Below are 21617 nucleotides of genomic sequence, written 5' to 3' on the forward strand. Positions count from 1 at the left end.
CACAGAATCCATTAGACGAAAGCTGAGAAGACTCAGATGCTGTAATAAAGCACATCATCAATCTGCACGTGAAGCAGTAAATTCGTCCTTTAGAGGAAGAGAAGCATAAGCAATTCCTTGTTATGACTTCTCCATTATGATTTTGATGATGGAAAAGCCCAAGTGTGCACATTCTTGGAATATTGCAGTCTTTTCTAGGTTGCTGAACTGAGTGTGCAATGAACAAACTTTCATCACAATGCTGGATTGTTGACACACCCCTTTTCAGCCAGTAATCTCGCATCTGGTCCAAAATAATGGATGGCCAAAGTCCAATGTCATCGCCCCCTGGTGGGCCCTCAACTTCACCTTCTTCATGTGCTGTTCCATCTAAGGTTATGATTGTATGCCTATATAATTGTGTTATGTTACCTTTCTTTGTATTCAGTTTTGCATTTGGTCTGATGCCACCTCCTGTCCTTTTCTGTATAGCAGACGGCAGCTAATTAGTTCTAGTACATGCCTCCCACTTCCAGGTCAGGTGACTCCTTCTCTTCCTGCCGGTGGCAACTACTAGTTTCTTTTTCTCTGGGAGAGACATGCTTACCAGGCTGTGGAAGGCATCAGTTTTTTGACCACACACACACAATTTGCTGAATCATCTTGCTGCATACCGTGCTGCACACATCTTGTTGTACCACCTGGGTTGTTACACCTGCATTTCTGGAGAAGTACTGCATTACCAATCATACGCTGTATGTCCAGATTTCCAATAAACAAGTCTGGACTTCACAATATCTGGTGTGTATCATCTCTCCGGACGCATGAACAGCAAAACAGCAACAATGGTCCGGTCTGCTCTGCATTGAGGAAACGGAAGGTAGGAATCTCTCCCAGCCCCAATCAACTACACCTCCATTCGCCTCATGTGGGGACAGAACACTTCATAGGATGTGCCACTATCAGTCTCCTTTTCTTTGTGTTCTTCAGTTGCACACATTACTACTTCAGCCTTTTCTTTGCCAGGATCAACAACCATTTCCACCGAAGCATTGTCAGGTTGATCAGATTCTACAAGGTCATTACTCCTTTCCGACACTTGCCTTGAATGAACAGTGAAGAACTCATTCAATTTTCTTGTCTTCACTATCTCTTCTGTTGATTTCATTGTTGCTTCTTTTGCCTTACGTCTTTTAGAAGCCCCAGACTCCCAAAATTCTTGTGTGATGTCTGTGTCTATCTCCTTCACGAATGTCCATGATGGTAATATAAAAGTAACAAATTGACCTTGTCAACCCTTGAAGTCCTGAATGGGAATTAAAGGTTAAAATATGTACATATGTATGTATGTCCATGCAGAGAGAAGAAGTCGCACTCATCGAGATGAAAGTTTCACTGATTTATTGACATATCATGAACATGTCAAGTCGGGGGAGTGACATAAGGAGTGCAAGAAAGGCTGACAACGGCCGTTTCGCGCTACTCGAGCGCTTCAACGGGTCCCGTCATTCCCCCGACTTGACATGTTCATGATATGTCAATAAATCAGTGAAACTTTCATCTCGATGAGTGCGACCTCTTCTCTCTGCATGGATTCCCAGGATTGACTGTTTCCAGGTCTGGCACCCGAGATTCCCAGCTGCTGGGCTTCTGTATGCCGCACATCATTTGAAGTCACACGGTAACAGCGGTGCCGTCCGCTTTTTATCTTGAGTTTTGTGATTTAATATGTATGTATGTATATTGTAGAAATTTGGGCTGTCTATATCAAAGACCACTGCTGGGCTCCATATGTCAGAGGCTGCTGCTGGGCTGTATATGGATGAGAGGCTTCTACTGGGCTGTATACGGATGAGAGGCTTCTGCTGGGCTGTATATATATGAGGAGCTGCTGCTGGGCTATATATATATATATACACTCACTGGCCACTTTATTAGGTACACCATGCTAGTAAGGGGTTGGACCCCCTTTTGCCTTCAGAACTGCCTCAATTCTTCGTGGCAGAGATTCAACAAGGTGCTGGAAGCATTCCTCAGAGATTTTGGACCATATTGACATGATGGCATCACACAGTTGGCGCAGATTTGTCGGCTGCACATCCCTGATGCGAATCTCCCGTTCCACCACATCCCAAAGATGCTCTATTGGATTGAGATCTGGTGACTGAGGAGGCCATTTGAGTACAGTAAACTCATTGTCATGTTCAAGAAACCAATCTGAGATGATTCGAGCTTTATGACATGGCGCATTATCCTGCTGAAAGTAGCCATCAGATGTTGGGTACATTGTGGTCATAAAGGGATGGACATGGTCAGCAACAATACTCAGGTAGGCTGTGGCGTTGCAACGATGCTCAATTGGTACCAAGGGGCCCAAAGAGTGCCCAGAAAAAATTCCCCACACCATGACACCACCACCACCAGCCTGAACCGTTGATACAAGGCAGGATGGATCCATGCTTTCATGTTGTTTACGCCAAATTCTGACCCTACCATCCGAATGTCGCAGCAGAAATCGAGACTCATCAGACCAGGCAACGTTTTTCCAATCTTCTACTGTCCAATTTCGATGAGCTTGTGCAAATTGTAGCCTCAGTTTCCTGTTCTTAGCTGAGAGGAGTGGTACCCAGTGTGGTCTTCTGCTGCTGTAGCCCATCTGCCTCAAAGTTCGACGCACTGTGCGTTCAGAGATGCTCTTCTGCCTACCTTGGTTGTAACGGGTGGCAATTTGAGTCACTGTTGCCTTTCTATCAGCTCGAACCAGTCTGCCCATTCTCCTCTGACCTCTGGCATCAACATGGCATTTCCGGCCACAGAACTGCCGCTCACTGGATTTTTTTTCTTTTTCGGACCATTCTCTGTAAACCCTAGAGATGGTTGTGCGTGAAAATCCCAGTAGATCAGCAGTTTCTGAAATTCTCAGACCAGCCCTTCTGGCACCAACAATCATGCCACGTTCAAAGGCACTCAAATCACCTTTCTTCCCCATACTGATGCTCGGTTTGAACTGCAGGAGATTGTCTTGACCATGTCTACATGCCTAAATGCACTGAGTTGCCGCCATGTGATTGGCTGATTAGAAATTAAGTCTTAACACACAGTTGGACAGGTGTACCTAATAAAGTGGCCAGTGAGTGTATATATGAGAGGCTGCGGCTGGGCTGCATATATTAAAAGCTGCTGCTGGGCTGTATATATATGAGGGGCTGTTGCTGGGCTGTATATATTAGAAGCTGCTGCTGAGCTGTATATATATGAGGGGCTGCTGCCGGGGTGTATATATCAGAGGCTGTTTACCTGTATATATCAGAGGCTGTTGCTGTGCTGGCTGAATATAGAATAGTTGTTGAGGGGCTGTATAAAGTGTATACACAGCACTATACTGTAAACAGATCCACACTATATACATATGGGTCGCCCTCCCAGGGCTGTGGGGTAATCGGTACCGGGCCGGTGTCAGGGAAAGTGTCACAGCAGCAGTGACCCGATCCGTGGCCCTGGGTGCCCAAGTAATGGGGGAATGTAATTAATGGAATGGAATAGTTCGTGATGCCACCTGTGGTGTTCGGCAAGGGAGGTGTTAAACCGACGCTGCAGACAGATCCTCTGGGACAGATGGTGTGGTGCAGCAAGGATGATATAGCCCTCCACAGGCAGGGCTGTTGTCCCAGGGCAGTGCAGATGTGGGGACATTTAGGTGGTGTAGTGTCCGGTGCAGGGGATGTAGCAGTGTCAGGCCGACGGACGCAAGAAGGAATGGGGACACCACAGCATGTAGTTCCAAAGCTTTACTCACAGTCAGTAATGCCCGCTTTTGTGCTGTGTCCTCCGGGTCAGGGACTCAGTCAACCTCCAGGCAAGATGGAAAGCTCCCTTCCAACACTCCGCCAACTTATGTGCCTTTCCTGAACGTCTCCTCTATAGCGCCTTTAAGTGTGAAGATCTCCAGTACCGTGGTACTCTGGAGTTCCTCCTGACAGATGTTCCCAAGAACTCTACTTGTACGGCAGACAGCTGTAGCCTGCTTCGGTGACTCCCTTCTCCTGAGTCCCGGCTCTCTATCTGTGTTGCTGTTATGCCCCAAGTCTTAGATGGGAGTAGTGCATTTACAGCTGCAGAACCATAAGTGTCCATACAACCTTGGGGACCGGGCCCAGGCCTTGCGCTGAGAACCTATAGGCAGGGTTCCTCTTCTAACCGACGTCCTCTCTGTTCTCCTACTCCTTCGTTCCGTACTTGTCTTTCTCTCTCTCTTATGGAAGCTTAGGTTTCAGTTCTACGTCTTTCTCCTTTTCCTTTTCCGTGCCAGCTGGCTCAGATCACTGAGGCAGCTGCAGCACTCTTTCCTCCATCCCTTCTTCCAGGGATCCTCACTCCTGTCTGAGTGACTTCCTACCAGACTGACCTTCTGTCAGACTGACCTGTAATCCTACACTTTCCCACTCTTTTATGTATCTTAACTCCACCCACCTCCCAGCACATCCAGTGTTCCAAGCAGGGAACCACCAAAGGTGCTCTGCTACTCTCTAAGCACTGAGCCGCAATGTGGTTGTGCAGAACTACCTTGTTGTGTGTGGGGTGCGAGTGTTGGAGTGTGGAAAGGGGTTCCCACCTTACCTGGACGGTGGGGCACTATACCTTAGGGGAAGGTGCAGTACCTCTGTGGTGACCGAGCCTCAGGGGTGCCACACATACAGTATACACAGGCACACTGTAATGCAGTATACAGTGTGGACCTGTATATACAGTATGGTACTGTGTAGGACAGGAGCTGCAAGAAAGATACACAGACAGACATACACAGACACACACAGACAGACATACACACAGACAGACAGAGATCATACTCACCGCGACACTGTGAAGACTGAACCACTTCACCTCTGGATCTTCAGTGACTGAAAATCCAGAGTGAAGTCCTGCCACGCTCCATGGTGGAGAATCCTCTTCTCACATCGACATTGTGGCTCTGCCACCTTCTTCAAAGGAATATAAGAAAATTCTGGTGAACTTTATGGGTGAAGACAATCGATATAAAGATGACGATATCCTAAATAACCACCCAAATACAGGACAAATATGGACAACTGCATAGTGAATAGCAACAACAACAAAAGAAAAAGCAGTCACAAAGTCCAAAAAGATACTGACAACTTTATTAGACATGTAACAAATATTACCAGATAGACTGCAAAAATTGGGGCTAAAAGATGGAATATGATGAATCCCAACAGCATAAAAAGCTTGGCCAAGGTGGGAAGGCCCATATATAGGAGCGCCCACAAGGTATATACATGTATACAAAATACAGAAAAAGACAGTATAAGCTTGCAGATGAAATATTCATATAGGGCTAAATACACCAATACCCATGCTGACAGACGATATCATAATTGAATCCTATAATATTTGGCTAATAGCCCCCAAAATCATTTAAACATAACGCAGCAGGGTGAACACAAAGCCTAAGCAGATAAAGCAATGTCACATAATGATATCGGTAAATACCTTACGCAGAATGGAGCATCATATAGGGCCAGACCAGGAGAGGGAGGACTGGGAGTTTGCATCGCATCCAAATGAAAACCACTTTGGGCTGAGTTCACTAATCCACAGGTGGGTGCACGAATTCGCTGGTGAGCACAGCAGATATCCACAAGAAGAAGAAAGTTCGTTCGGCACACCGGCATAAATGAAAAAAAACTTTATTAGGCTAATATGCCATATTAACATGCAAAAAACACCTGATGCGTTTCTGGTGCACAAAGGCACACTTAGTGATAGGTCAAACCCCTACAATAAAAATTGTGTTGAGTAAAGACACATACACATAATGCATATGAAGAAAGTGGTCCATTCCAGAAGCAAGAACGATCACCCTCCTCCAAAGATCCGGAAAATACACATGTATGGAGAGCAAAACCCAGGTATCTATGTAAAAAGAGATAGTGAAATTAAAAACAATTAAAACCAAATGATGCGGAGATACATCATGACACAATGGGTATGATTTATTTAGTTCTATTCAGTCATTGGTGATTTTTTACTCTATGATGCTGCATTGCCCGTGCGTGGTGACAAATGCCAGTTGGAGGTATATTTATGGAAGATAAGTATGTATATACTACTATGTGAATTTGATTTTTGGTATATTTGTTTATTCTTTATTTGTCTATAACACATACCTCTATATGTCTTTATAAAATCTATGTAATGACACATTTTTGTACGGCTCTGTAATGTTGTATTTACCCCTCTGGTGTTTTTTGTACATATCAATTAATGCTGTCCATATCCACCAATATCTGACATGGCTCCTCCGGACACTAAGTATGGGGCGCATGCGCTCTGGCACTCGTGGTGTCGGCTGTCCTGTGTCTCGGCGGTGGGCCAGCCTCCGGATCATGTGGGGCCCCACGTGTTTCCGGTTTTCGGCTGCCTGCTGGAACGCAGTCCGGCTGACGCGGCGGATGCTGGGGTGATGTCACCGCACGGAGTTTCCTGCATTTGAGCATATAATCCTCACGCCTTGCCCTTCTGTTTGCCCCTTGAGAAAGGCACCGCCGAAACACACGTCAGGGCGGGTGGTCAGGCCCTATATGGTGCTCCATTCTGCTTAAGGTATTTACCGATATCATTATGTGACATTGCTTTATGTGCTTAGGCTTTGTGTTCAACCTGCTGCATTATGTTTAAATGATTTTGGGGGCTATTAGCCAAATATTATATGATTTAATTATGATATCGTCTGTCAGCATGGGTATTGGTGTATTTAGCCCTAGATGAATATTTCATCTGCAAGCACATACTGTCTTTTTCTGTATTTTATAAACATGTATATACCTTGTGGGCGCTCCTATATATGGGCCTACCCACCTTGAGCAAGCTTTTTATAGTGTTGGGATTCATCATATTCCATCTTTTAGCCCCAATTTTTGCAGTCTGTCTGGTAATATTTGGTACATGTCTAATAAAGTTGTCAGTATCTTTTAGGACTTTGTGACTGCTGTTTCTTCTGTTGTTGTCACCTTCTTCAAAGGTAGCTGAACAAACTCTCATCTGATGTAATCTAAGGGAGCGATCATATAGCTGAATAGGTAGTGCCTAGAAGCTTCTGCTGGGATCGGAGAAGGCTGCCGCATGCCATAAGCTAAGCATTAGGTACAGGGTACTAAGGAAGTCTGGCTAGCCAGGTCAGAGGATGCTGACACAGGTCAGGTGCCATGACTCTGCCGCTCTGCGCCAGCCACTGAGATGTAGGACCGTAGCCAGGTCCTTACACTTTCAATAGTTTCTCTTTTGTTAAATGTTCCTTATCATTAGAAACGGTTCATAGCAGAGACGTGTATTTTACATGTTTTGAGATATTTATTCCTATATTGGTGGGAGGCCCCCGCTTGATGGGTGGCCCTGGGCCCCCCTAAATCCGGGCCTGGAGTATATATGGCATTCTATATAATATATGAGTTTCACTGTATTGAAGAACTGAAATAAATGAACTTTTTGATGATATACTAATTTTGTGAGAAGCACCTGTATATAAATATATGGGGCCTTAGTTATGTTTGTTTTCTCTTTACAGTCTGTCCAAGCAAACCACTTTTCTATTTGTAGTGAAGTTGATGCCTCAAGATAATTTATCTGTCAGACCAAGAGTAAGTGATACTGGTAATTATCCTTAAGCGATTTTCCTTAGTTCTTGGTAAGCATCCAGACAAATTTTTACTTTAAAAAGTTCCAGATGAATATGGGGTGTGTCCCAAAGTTGCTATTGGTAATTTGTTGCAAAGAGAACATAAGCAGTGCGGGTTGTAACAAACAACACTACACAAGTCTGCAGGAGGAAACTATATACATTTCTGAAGAGACCATATAAAAGGGTGAGAAATAATGTTTTTTTTAGTTCCTTACCTTTTATGTGGGGCTCCTGGCTCCAAAACAACATTTAGTCTCCATTCTGACTGTCTAGCAGGTGTCATTGTGTGTTGCTGATTTGATCTACAAACAGTATGCTCCGCCAAAATCATTATTTTCTTTGTTAAGCCATGACATCTGCTTTTTGCTCCTTGTAGAAAATAGTTTTCGATCATGTATGCACGTAATGAGACGTTCACACACAGTCATATTGCAGCTTTCAACCAAAACAGCCCCGTTTCCCTGCATAATCACTTAAACTCTCATGAAATTGGCTGTGTCACCTGAAAAGCCACGACTCAATTACAATCTGCTGTGTTGTCTTCAAATAAGACAGCTGTTTTACAATTAAATAAATCGATTGTGCAGGGATACAGTGTAATGACTAGAGTTCAGAGAATTTGTTCGGATTTGGGTCCAAATACGATCATCACCGAATATTGTTTTTGCATTATTCGTCGAACACAGGCAAATGTCAATAGAGTCAATGGGAGTAGAAATTACCGAATATGTTCAGAATCGATCATCAAACATAAATTCGGAACGAATATGGTAAATTCACATTCAATCGAATCCGAACAAATTCGCTCAACTCTAGTAATGACCACAAAGGCACAGGGATTTTGCAGTTAAAAGCCACAGCATGACCACGGAGTGTGAACATAGCCTAATACAGATTAATTAGAGCAAACTATTCAATATGTAAACTAGTACTTTACTATTAAAAAAATATCCTTTATAAGTAGAAATATTCCATTTCTTCCAGATTCAGCATATTACCACAAAAATATTTAGCTGTTTGATCACAGTTTAATGACTGCTAAGTGTTGAGATATAAAATTGCCCTTGAAATATAAAGTATACGTATTCATAAGTAGAGTTGAGCGAATTTGTTCTGGTTCCCACTTATTCAGCAAGGTATAGTGCTTACCAAATAAGCTGCAGAGGGAACCCGGATATATGGAGTGCGTCGGCTGATCAGCTGATCGGCTCCGCAGCTGCATGTGTCACGGCTGTGTCACAGTCACAGTACATGCATGAACAGTCTGTATGTTGGGCTGTCCACGCATGTGCTGTGAGAGTGGCACAGGCATGACACATGCAGCTGCGGAGCCGACCAGCTGACCAGCTGGTGCACTCCGTGTATCCGGGTTCCCTCTGCAGCTTATACAGTAAGTGCTATAAATTCGCTCAACTCTATTCATAAGATGGAGCTGTTTCATATAGAATATACTGAGACTCGACAGTATGTGTCAGAAGATAGCAGATTTATATTACTGATCCTTCGCTGCTTCCCTTTGGTGTCAGACTAACTCTCATAAAATATACATATATGTAATAGTTTAATATTTAAAGTGTAAATTCCCTTTAGCTCAATCTGTGCATAGTAGTGTGCTGCTGTTGTGTGGTGTGTGAAATTTGCAACATCTCTATTTCAACACTCAAAGTAGAATGTTCAGGATCTTAGGGGGCACGGTGGCTCAGTGGTTAGCACTGCAGCCTTGCAGCACTGGGGTCTTGGGTTCGAATCCCACCAAGGACAACATCTGCAAGGAGTTTGTATGTTCTCCCCGTGTTTGCGTGGGTTTCCTCCGGGTACTCCGGTTTCCTCCCACATTCTAAAGACATACTAATAGGGAATTTAGATTGTGAGCCCCATCGGGGACAGTGATGATAATGTGTGTGTAAAGCGCTGCGGAATATGTTAGCGCTATATAAAAATAAAGATTATTATTTAAGATTATTATCTTATTCTGTATAAATCAGTAGTGTATCAGCAAACTACACAGCCGCTATGGCCCCCATGAGGAATGGAGGGTGGCCAGGTGTGACCTGGCATAAAACCTTGAACTGTATTGGCATCCTGGATGCCGATAGAGTTGAAAGCATTAATGGAAGAAGGAGCTGCCAGCAATGATGGAAGAAGGCGCCATCAATACATCATGTCAGTCTGCTGAACAGTGATATAAGTATATACCACATGCTGAGGAGACGGGGGGAATGAGGAGAGATGAGTATTTTTGTTTATTTTTTGATTTAAATCAATGAGGGCCATTATACCACTAGGAATTCTTCTCTGCCACAAGCAGTGCACCCGGATTCCATCACCTCCCCCTTTGAGAGTTTGAGTCCATATTTCCCTGTAGCTCTATAGGCTTAGTGTGCCCAAAGGCCCCATTGTCCATCTTGAGGTTCCCAGGCTGACAGACTGATTCACACAGAAAGGTTCTTTAGCAATTTACTGCCCCAAGTAACTGTCTCACTCTGTCTCTAGCAGTATATTGCCTGTGACCGCTGCTGTCACTTCACCACACTTTCTCTACCTGAACTTGACACTTCTTGAACTTGGTTTTAACCCTCAGATCCCCCTCCCTATTCTGCGCTGACCGTTACAGTTAACTCTGTCTAGACTAGACTGCAGCCACAGAGGGTTTAACTTTCAAATAACAAACGTTGACATAAAATACATTTAACTGCTTGGGGTGTCAAGGAGTAGAACATCACCTCCACCACTACTACTACGTGCCCAACATGGTAGTTCAGCAGTTTCTGAAAACCTACCCAGATTTGCCAGAGCCTCTGGTCAAGGTATGCAACGTCAGCACTAGTGATGAGCGAGTATACTCGTTGCTCGGGTCTCCGAGTGGTGGTTTCCGAGTATTTTGGCGTGCTCAGAGATTTATTTTTTGTCACCTCAGCTGCATGATTTGCGACTGCTAGACAGCTTAAATACATGTGTGGAATGCTTGTTTGTTAGGGAATTCCCACATGTATTCAGCCTGTTTACAAGTCACAAATCATGCAGCTGAGACGACAAAAAATAAATCTCAGAGCATGCCAAAATACTCAAAGATTACCGGAGTATGCTCCGGGTGACCCGAGCAATGATGCTACGCGCCCATCACTAGTCAGCACTAGTGTTGAGCGATACCACCCGATACTGAAAAATATCGGATCGGAATGAATCGGCCGATCTAAAAAAAGTATCGGGTATCGCCGATTCCGATCCCGGATGTCCCATTCAAGTCAATGGAACAGAAATATCGGAATTAAAAAAAAAACATTTTTTCCCTGTAGGTTAATTCTACATGAAGAAAAACAACTAATAATAATGTAGAATGTATTGTGGGAGGTGTAGGAGACATAAGAGCTTTAGCCCAATCAAATGGAATAGCAGTAATTATTATTTTTTTTTTAAAGACGTTCGTAGTTACAAAGATATTGACTATTTTAAAGTCTTTAATATTTTGTCAGATATGTATGTTTCACTACTTCCATGCTCTTCCCCTTCTTTTTTACTTCTCCCATGCTTTCTCCTTCATCATCCTCAGCAGCAGCATCTTTTTCATCAACTTCTTCTTCACCTTATTCATCTTCTTCTTCTTCCTCTTCACCTTCTTCCTATTTTTTTTTTTTACATTCTTCATATTCTTCTTATTCAACTATTATTATTCTTCATATTCTACTTCTTCATCTTCTTTCTATTCTTCTTTATCATATTCTTATTTGTGTCAGGCATTCCTGTAGTTGTAATCTGTAACAGTTTGAAGATTACACCTTCCGTTCAGCCTGTCACAAAAGTTTTACAACAGGAATTGTCTGCGTTCAGTTAGGCCTGCAGCAGCAGGCCTTTTCCAGGGGCACCACGAGGAGGAACGGACTCACCCCCATACACTGCTTAGTCTTCTTCTGCTTATAAATTAGATAATATCATTTGCTCAGATTTTTAGTCTTTTTATGCTTAATGTTCTTCTGCTTTTGGTTTTTATGCTTCTTGTTCTTCTGTCTCTTGTTGTTCTGCATCTTGGTGGTTGTCTTCATGTTCTTTGTCCTCTTGGACATCTTCTTCAGGGTCATCTTTTAGGTATTATTCTGTGTGGACTTCAGGGTCGTCGTCTGCAGGGTCATTGTCAGGGAGATCCAGAGTGAGAATCAAAAACCATTTCCACAAGCTTGAACTTGGAAAAGTAGCAGAAGGTACAAGAAGGCTGAGGAACTGCCGAGAACCAGCTGACGGTGCTGGCACCCGGATGAGTAGTAGAAGGAACAATAGCAAATGGAACTAGCGAGGACCAGCTGATGGTGCTGGAACCTGGAGGGGCAGCAGAAGGAACAAGAGCGAATGGCACAACTGTGGACCAGCTGACGATGCTGGAACACGGTTACTAAGCAGGGGGTACCTGTGCTACAAAGCACTACCAAGGACCTGCAGACGTTGCTGGAACTCGGATACCAAGAAGGAGGCACCTAGGCCAAAGGCTCTGCCGAGAACCAGCTGACGGTGCTGGAACCCGGAGGGGCAGCAGAAGGAACAAGAGCCAATGGCACAACTGTGAACCAGCTGACGGTGCTGGAACCCAGAGTGGCAGCAGAAGGAACAACAGCCAATGGCACAACCGTGGACCAGCTGACGGTGCTGGAATACGGTTACTAAGCAGGAGGTACCTGTGCTACAAAGCACTACCAAGGACCAGCAGACGTTGCTGGAACTCGGATACCAAGAAGGAGGCACCTAGGCCAAAGGCACTGCCGAGAACCAGCTAACGGTGCTGGAACCCGGATGGGTAGGAGAAGGTACCCAGGAAAAAAACAAAGTTGCAAGGCCGTGAGCCGGCCGCAGCTACCGAAACCCACTGTCCTACAGGGGGTGCTTGTCCTATTGGCACTACGGAACCAGCCTTTATTACCAGAACCCACAGCCCACATAGGAAGCAACAAAACTGCAGGCACCATAAACTCGGCTAACCCGACCGCAACACGACGGGACAACGTATTGGTGGCAAAGTGACGTTGACACTACCCGGAAACAGCAGGCGTGCTGGAACCAGGCTGGGCAGGAGGGAGTGCCGTGCCAAAGACACTTCCGAGAACCAGCTGACGGTGCTGGAACCCGGATGGGTAGCATTAGCTACAAGAGTCAATGGAACTACTGAGAAACAGCTGACGGTGCTGGAACCCAGAGTGGCATCAGAAGGAACAACAGCCAATGGCACAACCGTGGACCAGCTGACGGTGCTGGAACATGGTTACTAAGCAGGGGGTACCTGTGCTACTAAGCACTACCAAGGACCTGCAGACGTTGCTGGAACTCGGATACCAAGAAGGAGGCACCTAGGCCAAAGGCTCTGCCGAGAACCAGCTGACGGTGCTGGAACCCGGAGGGGCAGCAGAAGGAACAAGAGCCAATGGCACAACTGTGAACCAGCTGACGGTGCTGGAACCCAGAGTGGCAGCAGAAGGAACAACAGCCAAAGGCACTGCCGAGAACCAGCTGACGGTGCTGGAACCCGGATGGGTAGCAGAAGGAACAATAGCAAATGGAAATAGCGAGGACCAGCTGACGGTGCTGGAACCCGGAGGGGCAGCAGAAGGAACAAGAGCCAATGGCACAACTGTGGACCAGCTGACGGTGCTGGAACACGGTTACTAAGCAGGAGGTACCTGTGCTACAAAGCACTACCAAGGACCAGCAGACGTTGCTGGAACTCGGATACCAAGAAGGAGGCACCTAGGCCAAAGGCTCTGCTGAGAACCAGCTGACGGTGCTGGAACCCGGATGGGTAGCAGAAGGTACCCAGGAAAAAAACAAAGTTGCAAGGCCGTGAGCCGGCCGCAGTTACCGAAACCCACAGTCCTACAGGAGGTGCTTGTCCTATTGGCACTACGGAACCAGCCTTTATTACCAGAACCCGCAGCCCACATAGGAAGCAACGAAACTGCAGGCACCATAGACTCGGCTAACCCGACCGCAACACGACAGGACAACATATTGGTGGAAAAGTGACGTTAACACTACCCGGAAACAGCAGGCGTGCTGGAACCAGGCTGGGCAGGAGGGAGTGCCTGTGCCAAAGACACTTCTGAGCAGCAACTGGCGATGTTGGAGCCCAGGATCAATCACGGAGCAGGCTGAATCCTACTTGGAGCAAGTTTTACATCGGTTGTACACTACAGCTGATTGTAACCGTGCTCCACTTAGGCCTCTGGCTCTACTGTCTCTAGTATTTCCCCTGGCCTCCAACCCCGCAAGTTGCTGCTCTGAAGTGGCGTCTGCCCAATCCACACTTGTTCCTGGGTTACTGGGGCTCAGTCACGTCAGTGGATCCCCTGATGTGTGTCCGGCAAGGTTTCCTGCTCAGTCCTCATTCACACTACTAGTAATGGGAATGTGGACAGAGCAGGAGACATTGCCGGACACACATCAGGGGGTCCACTGACGTGACAGAGGCTCTGTAACCCAGGAACAAGTGTGGATTGTGCAGACTCCACTTCAGAGCAGCAACTGGCGGGGTTGGAGGCCAGGGAAAATACTAGAGACAGTAGAGCCAGAGGCTTAAGTGGACCATGGTTAAAAATCAGTAGTAGTGTGACTGTGTAGGCAGCAGGAGACTTTGCCATCCACACAGCAGGGGAGCAGCTGGCGTTACTGAACCCCACTGAGAGCGGAGCGAGTGTTTCTATCTGTGCGGATGGCACTTCCAAGCTACAACTGGCTGTGTGGGAGCCCAGGATCAATGCTCCAAGCAGGCTGAGGCCTACTTGGAGCAAGTAGAAAATAAGATGTTGGAGGCAGTAGGAGACTTTGCCATCCGCACAGCAGGGGAACAGCTGGCGTAAAGTATCATCAGATAGCAGGTATATATAGCATAGTTTAAACATTAACAATGTACGTCTATATATCAGGAGTAGTGTTGAGCCACCACGCTAGTGTTTTGGTTCGTCACACAGGAGGCAAGTTCGTCGAATGTTCGTCGAACCCCATTGAAAACAATGGCAGGCAAACACATACAAACACATAGAAATCAATTACAAAACACCTTAAAAGGTGTCCCAAAGCAGAGAAAATGCTCAGAAGACAAAAATTACATATGGAAAAGGGCAACTACATTTAGAAAAGAGGTGGAGGAGTAAAAGGAGGAGGTGGGGGAGACACAGATATAGGCTTGTCATTCCCTTATGAAGTCAAGAAAGGCTGGAATAAAAATGTAATATACCAACCAAAAAAAAAAATTCTGAAATCGAACACGATCATATACCGTCAGACTTCCCACCAATAAATTATGCCAACTGGCGATCGGGCGGCGTTATTGCCACGAACCTCCAAACAGCGTCCATGAAGGCAAAGTGTTTGCTTTCCGGGGGCAGTATGATTGCAAAGCTGAACCTTAAGGGAATGTCCAAAAGTGCACCACCAGGAGTGGAGCCTGCAGCTTAATTGGACTCCCCCTGGGAAACCACAACCATGCCACCTCAAGAAAAGATGCACATATTGAAAGCTTTGTCGATTGTGTGTGTGGTGTGGTATGTCCGTTTGTAGTTGTGCTAGCAATTTGTCAGCTTTATTCTGTTAACGAACGAGACTCCGGCATGCCCCCGTGGTACGCGTCAAGCTTACTAGAGGGATACACGAGGCTCTGGCACTATCATGGTCTATCATGGCGTTACATGTCCGGGGCTGCATGCGCGCTACACTGAAAGGACCAGCTTTTGTCGCTTACAGGTGCAGATAACCAGCAGAACACCGTTAGTGATGGGGATCTGTGATTTCAATTATTCCCCGCGAACGAATGATTTCCCAGTAAGAGAAGGTCAACCGCAATTCCTGAATTAGGCCTAACCGGCATTCCTGAAAAAATGCAAAAAATTACGTGTCCAAACCACAGTTGCTGTAGCTTGCTTAACAGCTTGGCAGCCGTTCTCAGGCCTAGTATGGATTGGACAAGATTCTAGAAAGTTGATAAAGGGTACAGTTTCATCGAGTAACACGTATATATGTAGCATTGTTTACACATTAAAAACCTATGTCTATATAACAGGAGGCAGGCTCAGACAGTCTCAGGCCCTGTATGGATTAGACGTGATTGGACAAAGGTGAGAAAGGGTAACGTATCACCGCATAACTGGTATGTATAGCATAATTTACACATTAAAAACCTATGTCTATATATCAGGAGGCAGGCTCAGACGGTCTTAGGCCCAGTATGGATTTGACCAGCTTGTACAAAGTTGAGAGGGTACATTATCACTGGATAGCAGGTATATATAGCATAGTTTAAATATTTAAAATCTCCATGTTCTCAGTATGGATTAGACAACAATCTAAAAAGTAGAAAAAAGGAAACGTATTTGAAGCGTACACCAGTATACACTTTTGGTGGTATTTTTAAATCTTCATATATATTTCTGTCTCAGTAAGACAGTCCAGACTCTCCGCAATAGGAAATGAGATGCATACAATTAATGACATAAATTCTAGTGATTGCAGAAATCTAGGAATTCCTATTCATGGGATAAACTTCCGTCACAATTCTCAGAGGCGATGCAGACCCTCTATTAATTAGTGTGTGGAGACAGCGAAAACCTTTCTTTGTGAAGAAAGTGTTGCTGTATTGCAGTACCGTTGATCCCATTGTCATTACTCATATCCATATAATTTTGATCACAGGGAGAGATGTAAACATGGGGCTAACTGCCTATCATGCTCTGTCACGTAACTTTGGAGTGCAAAAGACAGAAGCCACAGGCCGTAGGCGATTCATTTGGATTGGCATGAGAGGGCACATTTAAAAATGTGCGCTGGAATGTCACACGTCTGTGGGTAGGAAAACTGTGAAAGCTGATGAGAAACCACCACTGCATCTCATTGTGAGTCGACGTCCATAAGAAATGGAAGCCATTGATCATCTGAAGCTAGATCCCGGCCAGCAGGACAGGGCATAGCTACATCTTAACCATCATCTTCTATCAGTTCACCAAATTTGTAGTGGCAGTCCTAGTGAAGGATTTGACAGCCCAGACTACACAGCGTAGGAGCAGGGAGAGGTAAACATTGCAAATGGTGGGGACCTGCCCAAGCAAGGGGGGCCCACTCGTGGGCGTCGGTACTGGCACTGGGCCCCTCATAGTACGGCGGTGTGTCTGACGGCGGGTGTGCACCCTCACCATCAGAGACACTTGATTGCACTATGAGGGACCCTGTGCCAGCGCCCGGGCCCAAGAGTCGGCCCACCCACCTGTCTAGGGCAATGGCACTCACACGGTTGCGTGCGCTAGGTGGTGACCCCGGCCATGGGGGGAGGAGGCAGCCCAGTTAGGAAGGTTTACAAAATGGCATATGTTGATGTTGGGCATTCAGCTGCTGCAAAAGGCGAAACTGGGCAAGTGCGAGGAAGAAGAGGACCAAAGCAAGTCATTTTTCTGGCAACCTAGGTGTCATCAGGGGAAGGTGGGACAAAATGTCATGATCCCAGTGCAGGTTTTTTGAGCTGCACACCGGGGGTTAATGTCTGGAGCTCTGTGCAGGTTTTGACCTGCACACTTGGGGTTAATGATTGTGGCCTCTTTCTGGTTCTGGGAGAGCTTCATAAACCCCTGGGTAGCTTCAATCCCTGCCAGTTATACTTTTGCCTTTGCCTTTGCAACATCTCTATTTCAACACTCAAAGTAGAATGTTCAGGATCTTAGGGGGCACGGTGGCTCAGTGGTTAGCACTGCAGCCTTGCAGCACTGGGGTCTTGGGTTCGAATCCCACCAAGGACAACATCTGCAAGGAGTTTGTATGTTCTCCCCGTGTTTGCGTGGGTTTCCTCCGGGTACTCCGGTTTCCTCCCACATTCTAAAGACATACTAATAGGGAATTTAGATTGTGAGCCCCATCGGGGACGGTGATGATAATGTGTGTGCAAAACTGTAAAGCGCTGCGGAATATGTTAGCGCTATATAAAAATAAAGATTATTATTGAAGATTATTATCTTATTCTGTATAAATCAGTAGTGTATCAGCAAACTACACAGCCGCTATGGCCCCCATGAGGAATGGAGGGTGGCCAGGTGTGACCTGGCATAAAACCTTGAACTGTATCAGCATCCTGGATGCCGATAGAGTTGAAAGCAATAATGGAAGAAGGAGCCGCCAGCAATGATGGAAGAAGGCGCCATCAATACATCATGTCAGTCTGCTGAACAGTGATATAAGTATATACCACATGCTGAGGAGACCGGAGGATCGGGGGAATGAGGAGAGATGAGTATTTTTGTTTATTTTTTGATTTAAATCAATGAGGACCATTATACCACTAGGAATTCTTCTCTGCCACAAGCAGTGCACCCGGATTCCATCACCTCCCCCTTTGAGAGTTTGAGTCCATATTTCCCTGTAGCTCTATAGGCTTAGTGTGCCCAAAGGCCCCATTGTCCATCTTGAGGTTCCCAGGCTGACAGACTGATTCACACAGAAAGGTTCTTTAGCAATTTACTGCCCCAAGTAACTGTCTCACTCTGTCTCTAGCAGTATATTGCCTGTGACCGCTGCTGTCACTTCACCACACTTTCTCTACCTGAACTTGACACTTCTTGAACTTGGTTTTAACCCTCAGATCCCCCTCCCTATTCTGCGCTGACCGTTACAGTTAACTCTGTCTAGACTAGACTGCAGCCACAGAGGGTTTAACTTTCAAATAACAAACGTTGACATAAAATACATTTAACTGCTTGGGATGTCAAGGAGTAGAACATCACCTCCACCACTACTACTACGTGCCCAACATGGTAGTTCAGCAGTTTCTGAAAACCTACCCAGATTTGCCAGAGCCTCTGGTCAAGGTATGCAACGTCAGCACTAGTGATGAGCGAGTATACTCGTTGCTCGGGTCTCCGAGTGGTGGTTTCCGAGTATTTTGGCGTGCTCAGAGATTTATTTTTTGTCACCTCAGCTGCATGATTTGCGACTGCTAGACAGCTTAAATACATGTGTGGAATGCTTGTTTGTTAGGGAATTCCCACATGTATTCAGCCTGTTTACAAGTCACAAATCATGCAGCTGAGACGACAAAAAATAAATCTCAGAGCATGCCAAAATACTCAAAGATTACCGGAGTATGCTCCGGGTGACCCGAGCAATGATGCTACGCGCCCATCACTAGTCAGCACTAGTGTTGAGCGATACCACCCGATACTGAAAAATATCGGATCGGAATGAATCGGCCGATCTAAAAAAAGTATCGGGTATCGCCGATTCCGATCCCGGACGTCCCATTCAAGTCAATGGAACAGAAATATCGGAATTAAAAAAAAAACATTTTTTCCCTGTAGGTTAATTCTACATGAAGAAAAACAACTAATAATAATGTAGAATGTATTGTGGGAGGTGTAGGAGACATAAGAGCTTTAGCCCAATCAAATGGAATAGCAGTAATTATTATTTTTTTTTTAAAGACGTTCGTAGTTACAAAGATATTGACTATTTTAAAGTCTTTAATATTTTGTCAGATATGTATGTTTCACTACTTCCATGCTCTTCCCCTTCTTTTTTACTTCTCCCATGCTTTCTCCTTCATCATCCTCAGCAGCAGCATCTTTTTCATCAACTTCTTCTTCACCTTATTCATCTTCTTCTTCTTCCTCTTCACCTTCTTCCTATTTTTTTTTTTACATTCTTCATATTCTTCTTATTCAACTATTATTATTCTTCATATTCTACTTCTTCATCTTCTTTCTATTCTTCTTTATCATATTCTTATTTGTGTCAGGCATTCCTGTAGTTGTAATCTGTAACAGTTTGAAGATTACACCTTCCGTTCAGCCTGTCACAAAAGTTTTACAACAGGAATTGTCTGCGTTCAGTTAGGCCTGCAGTAGCAGGCCTTTTCCAGGGGCACCATGAGGAGGAACGGACTCACCCCCATACACTGCTTAGTCTTCTTCTGCTTATAAATTAGATAATATCATTTGCTCAGATTTTTAGTCTTTTTATGCTTAATGTTCTTCTGCTTTTGGTTTTTATGCTTCTTGTTCTTCTGTCTCTTGTTGTTCTGCATCTTGGTGGTTGTCTTCATGTTCTTTGTCCTCTTGGACATCTTCTTCAGGGTCATCTTTTAGGTATTATTCTGTGTGGACTTCAGGGCCGTCGTTTGCAGGGTCATTGTCAGGGAGATCCAGAGTGAGAATCAAAAACCATTTCCACAAGCTTGAACTTGGAAAAGTAGCAGAAGGTACAAGAAGGCTGAGGAACTGCCGAGAACCAGCTGACGGTGCTGGCACCCGGATGAGTAGTAGAAGGAACAATAGCAAATGGAACTAGCGAGGACCAGCTGATGGTGCTGGAACCTGGAGGGGCAGCAGAAGGAACAAGAGCGAATGGCACAACTGTGGACCAGCTGACGATGCTGGAACACGGTTACTAAGCAGGGGGTACCTGTGCTACAAGCACTACCAAGGACCAGCAGACGTTGCTGGAACTCGGATACCAAGAAGGAGACACCTAGGCCAAAGGCACTGCCGAGAACCAGCTGACGGTGCTGGAACCCGGAGGGGCAGCAGAAGGAACAAGAGCCAATGGCACAACTGTGAACCAGCTGACGGTGCTGGAACCCAGAGTGGCAGCAGAAGGAACAACAGCCAATGGCACAACCATGGACCAGCTGACGGTGCTGGAATACGGTTACTAAGCAGGAGGTACCTGTGCTACAAAGCACTACCAAGGACCAGCAGACGTTGCTGGAACTCGGATACCAAGAAGGAGGCACCTAGGCCAAAGGCACTGCCGAGAACCAGCTAACGGTGCTGGAACCCGGATGGGTAGGAGAAGGTATCCAGGAAAAAAACAAAGTTGCAAGGCCGTGAGCCGGCCGCAGCTACCGAAACCCACAGTCCTACAGGGGTTGCTTGTCCTATTGGCACTACGGAACCAGCCTTTATTACCAGAACCCACAGCCCACATAGGAAGCAACAAAACTGCAGGCACCATAAACTCGGCTAACCCGACCGCAACACGACGGGACAACGTATTGGTGGCAAAGTGACGTTGACACTACCCGGAAACAGCAGGCGTGCTGGAACCAGGCTGGGCAGGAGGGAGTGCCGTGCCAAAGACACTTCCGAGAACCAGCTGACGATGCTGGAACCCGGATGGGTAGCATTAGCTACAAGAGTCAATGGAACTACTGAGAAACAGCTGACGGTGCTGGAACCCAGAGTGGCATCAGAAGGAACAACAGCCAATGGCACAACCGTGGACCAGCTGATGGTGCTGGAACATGGTTACTAAGCAGGAGGTACCTGTGCTGCAAAGCACTACCAAGGACCAGCAGACGTTGCTGGAACTCAGATACCAAGAAGGAGGCACCTAGGCCAAAGGCACTGCCGAGAACCAGCTGACGGTGCTGGAACCCGGATGGGTAGCAGAAGGAACAATAGCAAATGGAAATAGCGAGGACCAGCTGACGGTGCTGGAACCCGGATGGGCAGCAGAAGGAACAAGAGCCAATGGCACAACTGTGGACCAGCTGACGGTGCTGGAACACGGTTACTAAGCAGGAGGTACCTGTGCTACAAAGCACTACCAAGGACCAGCAGACGTTGCTGGAACTCGGATACCAAGAAGGAGGCACCTAGGCCAAAGGCTCTGCCGAGAACCAGCTGACGGTGCTGGAACCCGGATGGGTAGCAGAAGGTACCCAGGAAAAAAACAAAGTTGCAAGGCCGTGAGCCGGCCGCAGTTACCGAAACCCACAGTCCTACAGGGGGTGCTTGTCCTATTGACACTACGGAACCAGCCTTTATTACCAGAACCCGCAGCCCACATAGGAAGCAACAAAACTGCAGGCACCATAGACTCGGCTAACCCTACCGCAACACGACAGGACAACATATTGGTGGAAAAGTGACGTTAACACTACCCGGAAACAGCAGGCGTGCTGGAACCAGGCTGGGCAGGAGGGAGTGCC

General features: G+C 46.0%; 1 protein-coding gene across 3 annotated transcripts in view; it reads left to right on the forward strand.

Moving 5' to 3' along the window:
- Positions 1 to 7726: 7726 nt before the first annotated feature.
- LOC141089504 (amine sulfotransferase-like) overlaps positions 7727 to 21617 on the forward strand; it is a 211465-nt gene continuing 197574 nt past the window's right edge. Inside the window, exon 1 of one of the 3 annotated variants that reach the window (XM_073575959.1) lies at positions 7727 to 7859. The gene's annotated coding sequence lies outside the window, so the exon portion shown is untranslated. Of the gene's footprint in view, positions 7860 to 9045; positions 9066 to 21617 lie in introns of those variants that run through there. The other 2 variants (XM_073575960.1, XM_073575961.1) reach the window with 2 other exon arrangements.

Source organism: Dendrobates tinctorius, unplaced genomic scaffold (genome assembly GCF_039654945.1).
Source record: "Dendrobates tinctorius isolate UK_male_01 unplaced genomic scaffold, ASM3965494v1 ptg000046l, whole genome shotgun sequence".
In the NCBI taxonomy this organism is placed as follows: domain Eukaryota; kingdom Metazoa; phylum Chordata; class Amphibia; order Anura; family Dendrobatidae; genus Dendrobates; species Dendrobates tinctorius.